Source organism: Accipiter gentilis, chromosome 26 (assembly GCF_929443795.1).
Source record: "Accipiter gentilis chromosome 26, bAccGen1.1, whole genome shotgun sequence".
NCBI classification, from domain to species: Eukaryota; Metazoa; Chordata; class Aves; order Accipitriformes; family Accipitridae; genus Astur; species Astur gentilis.
The window spans coordinates 2,338,149-2,352,391 of record NC_064905.1 but is presented as its reverse complement, the minus strand read 5'-3'; positions in this window follow the sequence as shown (position 1 = coordinate 2,352,391).

Below are 14,243 nucleotides of genomic sequence, written 5' to 3'. Positions count from 1 at the left end.
AAGCAAGTAAAGAGATAAAAAGGAAAAAAAACAAACATAGATTTACCAAGAATAAATCATGCGATCTTACTGTAATTTCCTTCTTTGAGAAAATAATGTCTAGTAGATGAAGAGGAGGCAGCAGATGGGACATATTTTGCTTTAGGAAAGCTTTTGAAACTGTTCCACTTGATTCTCTCAGAAGCAGACTAAAGAAATATGGTCTATATCAGTGTGCCCAGTATTTCTGGCTGGGTGAGACACTTACCTTGTTTCTGTATAAGGGAGAGACCATATGTTGCAGCCCTTCCTCTAATGCATAACTGTATTGTGCAAGTGTAGAAAAGCCAGTGCTTCCTGGGGCAATGAGATTTATTGCATATGTGCAGACAGATTCACATACTGCCATGAACAGAGGCACTAAGTGGGCTCCCGACAAAGATGGCCTGCAGTATACTCAAAATAGTCCATCAAGCAGGCAGCCCTCCTCCCTGTGGACTCAAGTTTGGTTCCAGAAAGGGGTGAGGGAGACCGCAGCCAAATTCATTGTCCTAGCAGGTGCTGTGCAGTTCATAGCTTGAGGTTCGTCATTTAGAAGGTACGTGATATTACTGTAATGTGGGTGGCAATGGTGCACTGTCAGACTGGGAGGTTATTTTGACTGGAGTCCTGCTGGCGTGTGTCCTGGGCCCAGTTCTATTGAGTTTTTTAATTAATGACCTATAAGATTTAACAAAGAACTCACTCATGAAATTTGTGGATAAACCAAGATGCACTTTGAAGGTCAGGATCAGACTTCTAATGATTTTGAGAAACTGGAGAAAGTGATCCAGAAATGAATAGTACGAAATAAAAAGAAACATGTGCCATGTGCCACATTTATGAAAGAGGAAAGAAATACCAAAATATAAAAAAATTGCCTGAAGCATGCCAGGAAAAGATATGGGAATTAGAGAAAATACAAACTTAAACATGAGTGAGCAATCATGAAAGTCTCATACCGGGAGGTGTTGATGAGATGTATTAAAACATGAGAGGAAGTCTCATTTTCTGCAGTGCTGTTGAGGCCTTTGCTGGACTTTTGTGTCCACACTTAGTGCTAGAGGGATCTGGTGGTGTGAATGATGTGGGTACCAACAACAGAGGAATGAGTAGGAAAGGAATTTTGAAAGTGGAATCACAGTGTTATAAATTGCCACAGTACCAGACAAGCAGATTCTTAGTCGTTGGTGAGGTAGTTTTTACAGGAGAGATAAGCTATATAAATCAATGTGAAACTAGATTGCAAACTAGGTTTTAACATTCAAAAGCAATGGGGTATTTTTATAGTTGACAGTTGTGGAAACTCACCAGATAAGCAACAGCACATGGTTCAAGATCGCAACTCCTCTTCAAGAGAAATAAGAAAATTCTTGTAATTTAGAAAAATGGAAGGAACTGAAATCAATAACTTTGAGGAAGGAAATAGCAAAGAATGGTCTCAGCAATTAAAGTCCCAGCTAAGCAGGCCCCATGAAAAATGGGCAACTAGATCAATACAAAATGTAGAAATATATCTATACAAATGCTGCAACTCTGAAGCCTAAAAGAAGTGAACCAGATTGTCTGATTTTAAAGGAAGTTATTGACATAATAAATGTCTCAGAAACTTGGCAGAAGGGTAGGAAACTGTAATAATAGGGAACAAATTATAGAGGAAGGCTGGAAAGGGGTGCATTAGTGGTGAAGCAGTGGAGAGTATGAGGAATTGTCCCTAAATGAAGTTTCAGCAGAGGACATTTCAGAACAAATCAATAAAATGAACAGTAAGAAAGCACGAAGATAAGATGATACTCAATCAAGAGTTCTGAAAGACCTCAAACACTAGATTAAGAGAAAGCTAAATGTAGCATGAAAAGTGTCATTTAAGTTGACCACACTGCAAGAAGGATGGAAAGTGGCAAATGTGTCTTCAGCCTTGAGAAAAAGGACTCCAGGACAAATGTGGAAAACCACAGATCAGTAAATCTCACTTCCAAACTGAATAAGTGGGTAAAAACTACAATAATAAAGAAGAGAACCAGTAGACAATTTCATAAATGTGATTTATTTAGAAAAAGTCATTACAGTTCTTGCAGAAGGAGACCATGTCTCATAAATCTATTTGAACTCTTTGAAGATGTCAACAAGCTTGTAGGTAAGGCTGATCTAGTTGATAAAGTGTGTATGGACTTCCAAACAAATGTCAATAAGTCTTTCTGCAAAGACTCTTCAAGTAGTTAAGCTGAGATAATAAGATGTCCTCTTGTAAGTAAATAAGATGGAGACAAAATGGGACAAAAAGTGGGAGAAAAGATCAGTTTTCCCAGTGAAAGGAGCTCTACAGCTTAGTCATGCAACTGTTTGATTTAGGACCTGTGCTTTTCGATATCCTTATAAATGATTTGGAAAGGGGGGTGAATATTGCAGGTGATATCCACAAGGTTTGTGGATGACACAGAATTAGCTGAGATAGTCAAATCTGTCCTTGAGAAGCGAGGCAGATGGTTCTCATGGAAGTGAGTGACTGTGTCAGAAACAGCATGTGGAAGTCAATGCTAATCAGTGCAAAGTAGTTTGTCTGGGAATATACATATTCAATTATATATTGTACGTATTCAATTACGGATTGAACATTACATTGTTAACACTCAGAAATAGAGTTGCTGTAGGATAGCTCTATGGAAACATTGATGAGGTGACCACAGCAACAAAAAATTCAAACTGAATGAGAGAAATTTTTAGAAAAGGAAAAAGGGAAAAGAAAAACACAATTATGTGATTATGTCACTGTATAAATGTTTGGCAAACTCACATATAGATTAATATGTGCGGTTCTGTTCCTCCTTTCTTCATAAAGAATAGAATAGAACTAAAAAGGATGGGTGGGAGTTATTTAGCTCAGAGATTTAGACACCTAAATTTAGATTTCTACCTGTAGATGTCAATCTATGAGGTAGATGTATAAACTCCAACAGTAAATCAAAGCTTTTTAACCTGAATTCCACCCACAAAAAATGGATGGCAGAATGGTTTTCATATCAGGACAGAGAGAATAGTCAGGCATGGGACAGAGATCTTGAGATCTCCTAGCTAGCTAGGAAACAATGAAGAGGGGATGGCTATTATTTTTAACAGCAGGAGAAGTTAAGGATACCCCATGAAATTATGAGGCATCAGGTCTAAACCAAGAAGTCATACATTCTCATATTACTTATTATTCAATTGTAGAAGTTAATGCCAGATACTGTTGTGTAGTTCGGAAGTATAAATGAAGAATTTCTGGAAGGCTGATGGTGTGCTGGTTTTGGCTAGGGTACAGTTAATTTTCTTCATAGTAACTGGTATGGGGCTGTGTTTTGGATTTGTGCTGAAAGCAGTGTTGATAACACAGGGATGTTTTCGTTACTGCTGAGCAGTGCTTGCACAGAGTCAAGGCCTTTTCTGCTCCTCACCCCACCCCACCAGTGAGCAGGCTGGGGGGGCACAATTGGGAGGGGACACAGCTGGGACAGCTGACCCCCACTGGCCTAAGGGATATTACAGACCATATGACGTCATGCTCAGCATGTAAAGCTGGGGGGAGAAGAAGGAAAGGGGGTATGTTTGGAGTTACAGCGTTTGTCTTCCCAAGCAACCGTTACACGTGCTGGAGCCCTGCTTTCCTGGAGATGGCTGCCAATGGGAAGTAGTGAATCAATTCCTTGTTTTGCTTTGCTTGTGCGTGCAGCTTTTGCTTTACCTATTAAACTGTCTTTTATCTCAACCCATGAGCTTTCCCACTTTCACTCTTCTGATTCTCTCCCTCATCCCACCAGGGGGGGAGTGAGCGAGCGGCTGTGTGGGGCTTAGTTGCCGGCTGAGGTTAAACCATGACAGATGGAAAGTCAGTGTCCTGCCAAACAGAATTAAGAAGGCTCATTCAACTGTCAAAAGCCAGGTAGAGGTACATGGGAAGGACTCCGAGGCAGGTAAGTAGGACAATAAAGGCAATTTCTAAGCCAGAACAGAGACCATGAGTGAGAAACTGGTGTGCGCCCCACCAATAGCTCTTCTTGTGGTCAGTGGGACATCATGAAGAGAGAACCACAACTGAGATCTCAGAGTGGTATACTCAGAAAGTGTGGTATACTCTAACATAGACTTTGGGGGAAGGAGAGGGAAAAGGAGAGAGGGAAATCCTGTGCAGAAATTTTAGAAAAAGAGAGAGACTGATGATAGCTGTAAAACAACAGCCATTAGCATACATAATGTCCCGAACATGGAAACAAGAAGCAGTGTTTATAGCTCATGGTCTTCAGCACCTCAGAGTTGATGGAATGAAGAAAATCCTAGAAGCCGCTAGCAGTACAGTGTTCCCAGGGCTTGTGTCCATTTACACCACTGCCTGGGGTTTTGAAATGTAACTACTAGAATTCACTTGCTAAATCTAGTCTTCACTAGAGCAACGCTCTAGTGGTTTTTGAAGGCTTAGATTGCTAACAGCCACATTCAGTCCAGCTTATCTCGCTCTGTCCAAACTCTCTGGGTTTCACTGACCAGTGGTATTTCAGTCATTACTGAAGTTGCAGATGGGTTCCTGAATGCAATCAATAATGACCCAAACATGGTCAGTTTGGATGGATTGTCTCAAAGGAATAGCTAACAAGATATGCAGGGCTGTGGAGAGTAAGGCTGGAGAATATCTCCAGTTCTCCAACGTGGGGCAGAATTGAATGATGAATGTGGCTACTGCTGTAGATAAGTTTAGTTTAGTATAAAGCTGTGTATAGTGGTCCCAAACTTTCCTCTTTCAATCCTGCTTTCATTTTCCATTTTGTTTGGATGTATTTTCATAATTCGTTTTGTGCTTTAGAAAAATACTTGTTTCTGGTTTGAGTTACCCCGCTGGCTGTCCCCAGGGTGTTTCCATCTGGCTCTTAAATGGTTGCAGGTACTTTCTGTGTCCTTAGGCAGCCATGAATGTGGCTCCACAGACCTCGAAAGGACTTGGAGTATTCTGGAAAGCAGTATTGCTCATCAGCAGAGTGCAAACTCAGAGAATGATGATTTAATTAGATTGGTAGCACTACTTAAAAGCAAAATTGGAATCTAATGCAACTGTCTTTAAAATACACTTCAGTGTTACATAAGAAGCCCATAATAAAAATAGAAGTGGAAATCTTTAAATGAGGGTAAATTTGATGGCAACTTTTATATCTTTCATTGTAAAGCATGCTGAGCTGCAGCATGGTAAAATCCATTAGTACTTTGGCGATCCTTTTTTAAAAAAAAAAAAAAGTTGAGAACTATTCATTAGCTCAAAATGAAACTTAGTGTAAGAATGTGCAAGTTCTGGTGGGAGCTGCTGTTGCTGACTGAGGAAGTACCATCCTCTCCCAGAACAACCAAGGGCCTGAGCCTGGTAGAAAAACACTGTAGCCTCCCACTCCTACATGAAATTCCTGCTTTATTAAGCACCTCAACCAAAGACCATGATCACAAGTGCATTTTTTCCAGTGCCAGTATGAGACTTCAGCAGTTTGCATCCCTTTCTGTCCCCAGTCCCTTTTGATCATGATGTGGCTGCCCGGGAGCCTGGGACAGAGAATGGGGCTGCCTAAAAAATACTTTTCCCAAAACAGGGCTATTCTTACCTGGGATCCACCTTGATCCACTTTTGTGTGTAGCCCCATCATAGTTGTATTGTCACAACCATGGGGCTGTCACAGGAGCTTCTTATGCTGGCACAGCCTCTGAAAGGAAAAGATTTGTAATTACACACAAAAAAGAGAGTGCTCTGAGTAATCTCAGAGCTTTGGTATGCATATGTATGTTCTTCAGTCTCTGGATAGGGATGATCTGCTTTACATGAGTACTTGTCACCGTAGCAGGACTTTGAGCTTACTGCCTGATGTTCGTTTGAATTCTGTGACCACAGGACTGTTCCTAGCATTTCTTGCCTTTTCTGACCTAGAAAATATTTACTTATTTTTTATAAATCAGAACTACTATCCCTGGAAAAATTTAATAAGGTATTCTGGTGCCTGTCAGAGAGTTGCCAATGGAAATCAGGGTCAAAACGGTAGCCTGGTTCTGGACTTAATAAGATCAGCTGCTTTTTTTGGGGAGAAGTTATTTTAAAGAGTTGGACACTGGGGAATTTTCTGCATTGAGTTAAGAAGAAAACAGCTTTAAAATTTGTTTCTCTGTTTCCCAGCAAATGAGTTTTCTACATGGTTTTGAATTGTTCAGCCAAATGTCTCTGTTTTTTCATGATATGTTTCACAACATATTTGTTACGTCCAGACATAGGATGTTAAATTAATCAAAACCGAAAAATTTATGGAGCAAGCCATTTCACGTCCATCTCTGTCATGAGACTGGCTGCTCTGATAGGGATTAGAGGTTGTTACACTAATGACTTAGACTTTTGTCTCATTGCCAGAGCAATTTCCCAATTTAGAACCTTTTCTTCTGATTAATATTTGTATTCCTCCCACAATTCCTCTTCTTATAGGAACTCGTACTGGGAATTATTCCAGACCTACATAATGTCTCTGAAATCTTTTTATCCCTCTGTTTGCTGATCAGTGGAAAGGATTTTAATGCCAGGTTAGGTAATCGAGATAAATCCTAACTTCATCTAACTTTATCCCTCGACCATGTCTTGGATATTCTAGAAACATTTTTTGTGATCCATAAATAAATTCACATAGGATTTTGATTAATCTTCTTTTTGCTCTTCTTTTTTTCAGTGAAGCCTCATTACATTAAATGGGAGATCAAACAGAGTGTATTACAACTTCCACTATGCACTAGCTTGTTTAGTGCAACACTTTTGAGGGGGTTGAAACCCTCAGTAGGTTCCAAAGACAAAGTTCTGTGCACAGCTGGCCATGTATAACGTATTTTGGTACTATCCTGAAGCAGTAATGGCTTCTAGTACCTGATAATGCTTTCTAGCCCCATCCAGTTGTTTGAATTAGCTTACATAGTGGTGCAAAGTATACACTGATTTAATTCACTTCACTTCTAACTGCAACTTGTTACAAAGAAGAGGGAGTCAAGATTGTTTAAAGTAGGTCTCTTGCCAGCACTTGAAGCCAGTGAGAGCGTGGATGCCTGTGTGGTTTTGGAGAGGTAGGGATCCTGACTCAGAGAGCCCCATCACAGCGCTGCACTCCTGAGTGCTACTCCCTGATCTTCTGTGTGCCCATTTGGGACATTTCATGGCCACAAGCCAGCCACTTCTCATGCACAGTCACTGGGAGAAGTACACACCTAAGGAAAAGCTTCACCAAAAAATACATCCTGGTTAGAAAACTATCTGACCTTGCAATAACAGGGAGCAGGGCTTGAGCCCCTATCTCTTTATCATTTTTCATTTGTCTCTCTTAAAGCCAGCAGAAGGTTTCAAGCTAACCCAGAAGTCAAAGTTTTCTTACCAAGAAGAAAACTTTGATCTGAGTGACTGCTGAGTGACAACTCTGTACCTCAGAGCCATCAGGTTAAATGAGCCTGGGAAAGATGGTGGCTCCAGCTTGTTAGGAGAACTGGACTCCATGTTACCCTTGACCGTCCTAATGATAGATAGGATGGAAAAAACCCCTCCTTTGCTTTGACCCAGAGTTGCTCTTTCCTCTGATGGTTCATTGATTCCCTTTGCTTCCCTTCTTATTTAATAGATTTTTATAAGTTGGGCATTTACAAATCTGCTGCTATTAACATTCAACGTTAGTGGACCCGAGAGCTTCTCTGCCAGCTATGTTGGAGCTTCTGAGCCTGCTGATTTAAAAATGTTCATTGCTGATAGATTCTAACATCTCTCTCAGTTACTAATAGACTGGAAAGTATTTCATCATCTTCAAGCAATGAAAGCAAATCATCCTTCTTTCCAAATACCGAATACAAGTCTGAACACTTCTGCATTTTCTGCATAATCCTTCACAATTCTCCTGTCTGCACTGAGCAGTGACCCCGTACTGTTGCTAGGATTTCTTTTGCAAACACAACTTTCTTGTGCTAAGCTCTGTCAGCCATGGATTTTATTCTGAGGTTTCTTTGTTTCGTGCTTCTGTTCATGTAGGTCAGGAGTTTTCCTGACTATTGATTCACAACTAGTTATATGCAGTACTAGTGTTTGACATTTCTGTCTTTGTTTTTCTTTGCTGATATCACTACCAAACTTTAACTACATGAGTCAATTGTTTTAAGATTTTGTGTTGAGTGTCTGACTCAGTCTGATATTTTTCACACTTTTTAAAGTGTCAGGTAAAATGGCAAAAGGAGTGGGAAAAAGATACCATTTTTCCAATGTTTTAAATACATACATATATCTTTGTTATATATGTTTGATATTGAATATATATATAAAAATAAAAACCTCAACAGCAATGCCATATTGTCCACTTCTGACAAGCTAGAGTCTTAATATTTGAATTAAGGGCTTGAAATTGAGGAAAGGAATAACCCCGGTGAAAGATGTGCATTTTTTCTTTTCCTTTGAAATCTGACATGTCCCGAGTCTCTCACCATGTCAGTCTATGTATGTTCAGCTGAGACTCGCCAGTGTTCAGCTATGTATTCCACAGAGACGTTGTCCAACAACAAGCACCACTCCTGGCTTCAGGCCTGAGCAAGATTTTACCTGCAGCACACAGCAGAGGAGCCGGTACGTGGCGGCAGACCTCACAAGCAAGGAAGGTAGGAGGACTTAGAAGGTAAGCAGATGGAAGGTAGGAAGAGAAGCAAAAATAGCTGGACAGGCACAGGTAGGGCCAGGGAAAGTCTACAGGATAGAGGTGGAAAGATCATTCAAGCGTGTTGCCTGTTAAGAACATGGAATGGAGCCCAGCACCACGCAGTGCCTCCTTTGCAGGTCTGGCAGCAAATATGTGAAACCACCAGCACAGCATGTGCATTCAGACTCAGTTTACTTAAGGTCTTTATAAAGGATGACAATATCATACTGTTACTGGTAACCTCATTTTTTGTAGATACCAGGCCACAGAAGGGGATGAGGATACCAGAATGCTGTCTTATTCAGCAGCAGTATCTGGGTAAGAGCTCTGTCCAGGCAGGGCTACCTGTGCTCCCTCCATCTGGAGGGGCATCTTGATACAATGTCAGTGGGGCTGGAGGTAAGGCAAGCAGTAAAACAGGGTTTACACATTATGGCATGATCACTGAAGTTCAGGTGGCAAATCAGCCCTCTCTTTAAAAAGCTATTCATGCTCCCCAGACTCTCGTGTACCTTGTGCTTCATCACCATATGTCAGAGATCCTCATTCCTTTATCAAAGCTGTTATCTCTTGTTCACTGCAGCCTCTTCACACCACGATGCTGTCCCTGGATGGATGTATTGGCTTTGTGTGGCAAGGTTTTGGTAGTGGGGGGGGGGGGGCAGGTTTCAGGGGTAGCTTCTGTGAGAAGCTGCCAGAAGCTTCCCCTGTGTCCAACAGAGCCAATACCAACAGCTTTAAGACGGACCTGCTGCTGGCCAAGGCCGAGCCAATCAGCGATAGTGGTAACACCTCTGTGATAACATGTTTAAGAAGGGAAAAAAGTTGCTGGGACAGACAGAAATGGCAGCTGGAGTGAGGAGTGAGAACATGTAAGAGAAACAACCCTGCAAACACCAAGGTCAGTGAAGAAGGAGGGGGAGGAGATGCTCCAGGCGCCAGAGCAGAGATTCCCCTGCAGCCTGTGGTGAAGACCCTGGTGAGGCAGGCTGTCCCTCTGCAGCCCATGGAGGTCCACGGTGGAGCAGATCTCCACCTGCAGCCTGGGGAGGACCCCGCGCCGGAGCAGGGGGATGCCCAAAGGAAGCTGTGACCCCGTGGGAAGCCCATGCTGGAGCAGGCTCCTGGCAGGACCTGTGGATCTGTGGAGAGAGGAGCCCGCGCTGGAGCAGGTTTTCTGGCAGGACTTGTGACCCTGTGGGGGACCCACGCTGGAGCAGTGTGTGCTCCTGAAGGACTGCAGCCCGGGGAAGGGACCCATGCTGGAGCAGTTCGTGAAGAACTGCAGCCCGTGGGAAGGACCCACGTTGGAGGAGTTCGTGGAGGACTGTCTCCCGTGGGAGGGACCTCATGCTGGAGCAGGGGAGGAGTGTGAGGAGTCCTGCCCCTGAGGAGAATGAAGCAACAGAAATAACGTGTGATGAACTGACTGTAAACCCCATTCCCCATCCCCCAGCACCATTGTGGGGGGGTTGGTAGAGAATCCAGGAGTGAAGTTGTGCTTGGGAAGAAGGGAGGGATAGAGGGAAGGTGTTCTGAGATTTGGGTTTATTTCTCATTACCCTAGTCTGGTTGATTGGTAATAAATTGAGTTAATTTTCCCCAAGTTGAGTCTGTTTTGCCCATGATGGTAATTGGTGAGTGATCTCTCCTGTCCTTATCTCAACCCACAAGCCCTTTGTTATATTTTTTTCTCTCCCCTGTCCAGCTGAGGAGGGGGGAGTGATAGAACGGCTTTGGTGGGCACCTGGCATCCAGCCAGGGTCAACCCACCACAATGGAGTATATGGGCAGGTAAACATGCATGCAGCTACTCCTACATGGACTAACAAATCCCCGCTGTAGTGCTGTATCCTCTCCCTCTGTTCACTTGTGTTTGCTTTGGACTGTAAATTTCTATGACCACAGGCTATTAACTGACAATCCAGAAAATTATCCAGGAAAAGAATATATATTTATCCTATGCTGTAAGGTTTTTCCATAGCACCCACTACAGGTCACAGTATGTAAGCAGAGAGAGTCCATGGCCCTTTGATTTGTCAGAGTAGGATGGTTTTTGTGTTCTTTGTAGCTTAAAGCCCAGTAGCTTTCTTTTCTCATAACTACAGTTACAGCACTTTCGATCTGAAGGGCTTTTCCTTAGTGAACGTTTCTCTTGTACTTGCGCCACTCTATCTCTTCATTTTCATTATTAGCAGATGGATCATGAATCCCAGTTCTTTCCTTCCATCCTTCCTGCCAAGACATCTCTGGTGCCTAGGCATATTTTGTGGATAGTTAATCTTGCACTACTTTTCTTCCGGTGATTTTGATGAATTTTATCCATGTACATAAAATTATTTTGTGAGTGACACTTTCCATTAAAAAAATTATGTTGAAAGTTAGGTTTACTAACCTGATTCCAGTGAAACACTTCATGCTTCCTTTTTTCAAATTTGAACTTCATTATTATTTTTCTGTAATCTGCTTTTAATTGTAAGTACCCAGCATTCTGCTAGTTCACGCGGCACCAAATGACACAAAGTTGCTCTGGAGTGCTCCAGCGAGCGTCTTCTGGGGAATATTGAAATTCCATGGAAACAACATGAGAACCATTATCTGAAACAGCATCTTCAGGCAAACCATATGGGGTGAAATATTCTGCACTGCTTCGATAATCCAAGCACAGATATGTTCACTGGTAACTCTGCAGTAAACATCAGTCATTTGCTTTGTCTGTGCAGTATTAATGAGCCATTTCAATAGACAGCAGGTTCCAACTATATTTGCTGCATATTCATGTTGCTTCCTTCAAGTTGTTTCAAAACTCTTTCCACTAGATTAACTGGAAAGTCTCAGTTATTCTATCAAGTGCTGGGGTACCAAAGATATGGACTATCCTGTCTTTTCCAGTCTTGGCTGAAGAGTGGGGCTAGTAGTTGGAGGAGAGATGGTGTACTAGGCATGCTGCCTTTGCCGAGCCTTCCTCCAGCGGGGAGGCTTTGCTGCTGCTTCCAGCACTGTTTGCTGAGGCTACTTCTTTCTGTGCATGTAAAACCTCCTTATTGCTTTCTGGTTCATCTGTCATACAGGGGTTGTGGTTGTTAGCAAGCAATGGAGCCTTAAGATGCTTTTTGCAGATGGACACACATTATTATGGTGGAGGAGTGAAAATATGCAGAGCCCAGAATAGGGAGCACAAAGGGAAGAGCTATATGTTTTGACTAGGCTGATTTGTGCTGTGCCTGTAAACATCTTTCGGTGATGCTGTTGTGATATGGTCAGGGGAGCTGAAACACTCCAGACATTGGTCTAGGTACCTACAGAGCCTCCCCATGCACGAATATGGCATTTTCCGTGGGACGTAAACATTCAAAAAAATTCCTACACAAAAGTTTTGAAAACCATAATGCACACAGAAGCCTCTGGGGGGGCACTGAAAGCCGAACAGAGGGCTCTGGTTAGTACTCAAAGCCACATGGAAGGCTTCAGGGGGCACCAGAAGTCACCTGAAATTTAAGAAATACTTTAAATTACTCCCTGTTCTCTTTGTGAGCATTCAGAAACACAGTCCTTTAATCTTAGTGCCTCGTTCTGATAGCTACATGGAGCTTAACCTGGACAGCAGCTTAGAAAAAAATTATAAATAGATTAGTATGGTTACTTACAGGTCTTTCAAAGGAAAGACACTCACACCACAAATCTTGAACTAACCACTTCCCAAGCAAGGGAACTCACATATTTAAACAGAACCACAAGGGTAATTAAAAGAGACTGGAGGTTGCCAGCACCGAACTAGATTGGCTGAGGTGCTGGTTGATGGGAGGGAGGGCGAAAGAGGGTTTTTTTAATTTCAGCCCTTTTTTTTGTGCTACATCCATTTTACCAAAAAAGTAGAAAGTGAACACATGATTTATCCAGCAGGATGGAGCCAGTGGTGCTGTGGTTGAGGGGAGGTGAAGGACGGCAGCCGAGGGCTGGAGGCAGCAGCCACATCCTCAAGCTGAGTTTGTTGCTGTGATTGTGCCAGGGCTGCTGGGGGAAGAGCTGGTGGAAGAGATACAGGTGAAGGGTGTTTTTCCTTCTTTTTTGGGAACAATCTTCTGAAGGGAAAGCACAGACTAATGGGTAGCACAGATGTCTGTAAGTCTGTCCTGCACCCTTTCAAGTCCTTATATTTCTTTTTATATGTGTTAGAAGCAAGTTTTATTGTATTGACTTTTCCTCGTCTGTAAAAAATGAACCAATAATGTTACACTGTCTCACCTCTGAGGCCTTGCTGGCTGGCTTCTTTTCGCACATCAGTCGATGCCCTGCCCTGAGTTCCCACTGCCCCTCCGGAGCAGGTACAACATCAGCTGGCCGTGCTGGTCCTTTTCTTTCTGTCTCTAGAAACTGCAGTAATTTTAAGCATCTCCCCGTGGAGCTGGAGCAGCTTCTCTATTGCCAGGGGCAGATGTCCCTCTGCCTTGGCACAGGCTCTTCCTCGGGGCTGCGGGGATGGAGGGCAGCCGCAAGGGCTTTTGCATCCTGTGCTGTGGTGTGAGGCACGCTCTCCCTAGCTGAGGCTCTTTGTCCCCCGCACATTTTTCTCCAGAGGTTGTCTCCAGGTGCTGTGGAGGTGCCTGGTCTCCGCAGCACGCTTCAACCACGCTGGTCCAGAGTGTGTGTGTGGTTTCATTCCCTTGTGTGTGATCACTTGGTCCTCTGTTAGGGTCTGTGGGCATTCTTGGATTGCAGGGATATGTGGCAGAGAGGAGGGTGGGTGAGACCGGGAGCGCTTGCACCATGAGCGTCAGCCTCTTCTCCAAAAAGGGCCATTGGTCTGGTTCCCGAGGTGGGAATGGAGCCACCGTGGGCAGCAGTGCACTGGAGTGGGTGAGCTCCTGGTTGCTGGGGCTGAGCTCTGCAGCACCCAGGGCCTGTCCCCTGCGCTGGTGTGTGGACACCCCGCAGAGGGTGGCTGGAAGGGGGGGTGCCTGTGGGCATGGGGGTCCTGATAGCTGGTGGGGATTCCTGTGCGAGGGCTGAGATGTGCTGCTGCTGTTGGCCCCTGCATGAAAATCCCCCCGAGAGCGGCTTCTGGAGGAAGAGGGGAAAAAGTGTGTGCCTGTTCCTGTCCTGGTGTGGGGATGATTTGGGGTCCCTGGACATATCATATCCCCCGTGGGCAGGGTGCGTGGTGGGCATGCAGCTCAGCAGAGGGCACAAGAGATGTGCCATCAGATGGGACATGATGCATGCTATTCCCTGTCAGGCAGGGTGTTTTGGGAAGCTGCTGGGATTTTGGGCTCTTCCTCAGCAGCGAGACAGTTCCCAAACAGCATTTGTTAGATTGGCATTTGCAGGGCAGGAGACTGACCTGGGACCTGGCGTGTTGAAGAGACCTGTGTTGGTCTGATTGTACCCTCATTTACTCACAAGGAGCTTTTCTTTTAGCAGAGACGGTGCCGTTTTGCTGCAATGAAGCATCAGTAGTCCCTGTTGAGGAGCACAGCCTTGACGATGTGGAGAGCAAGGGAGGATGTGGGCACAGGAGGAGAT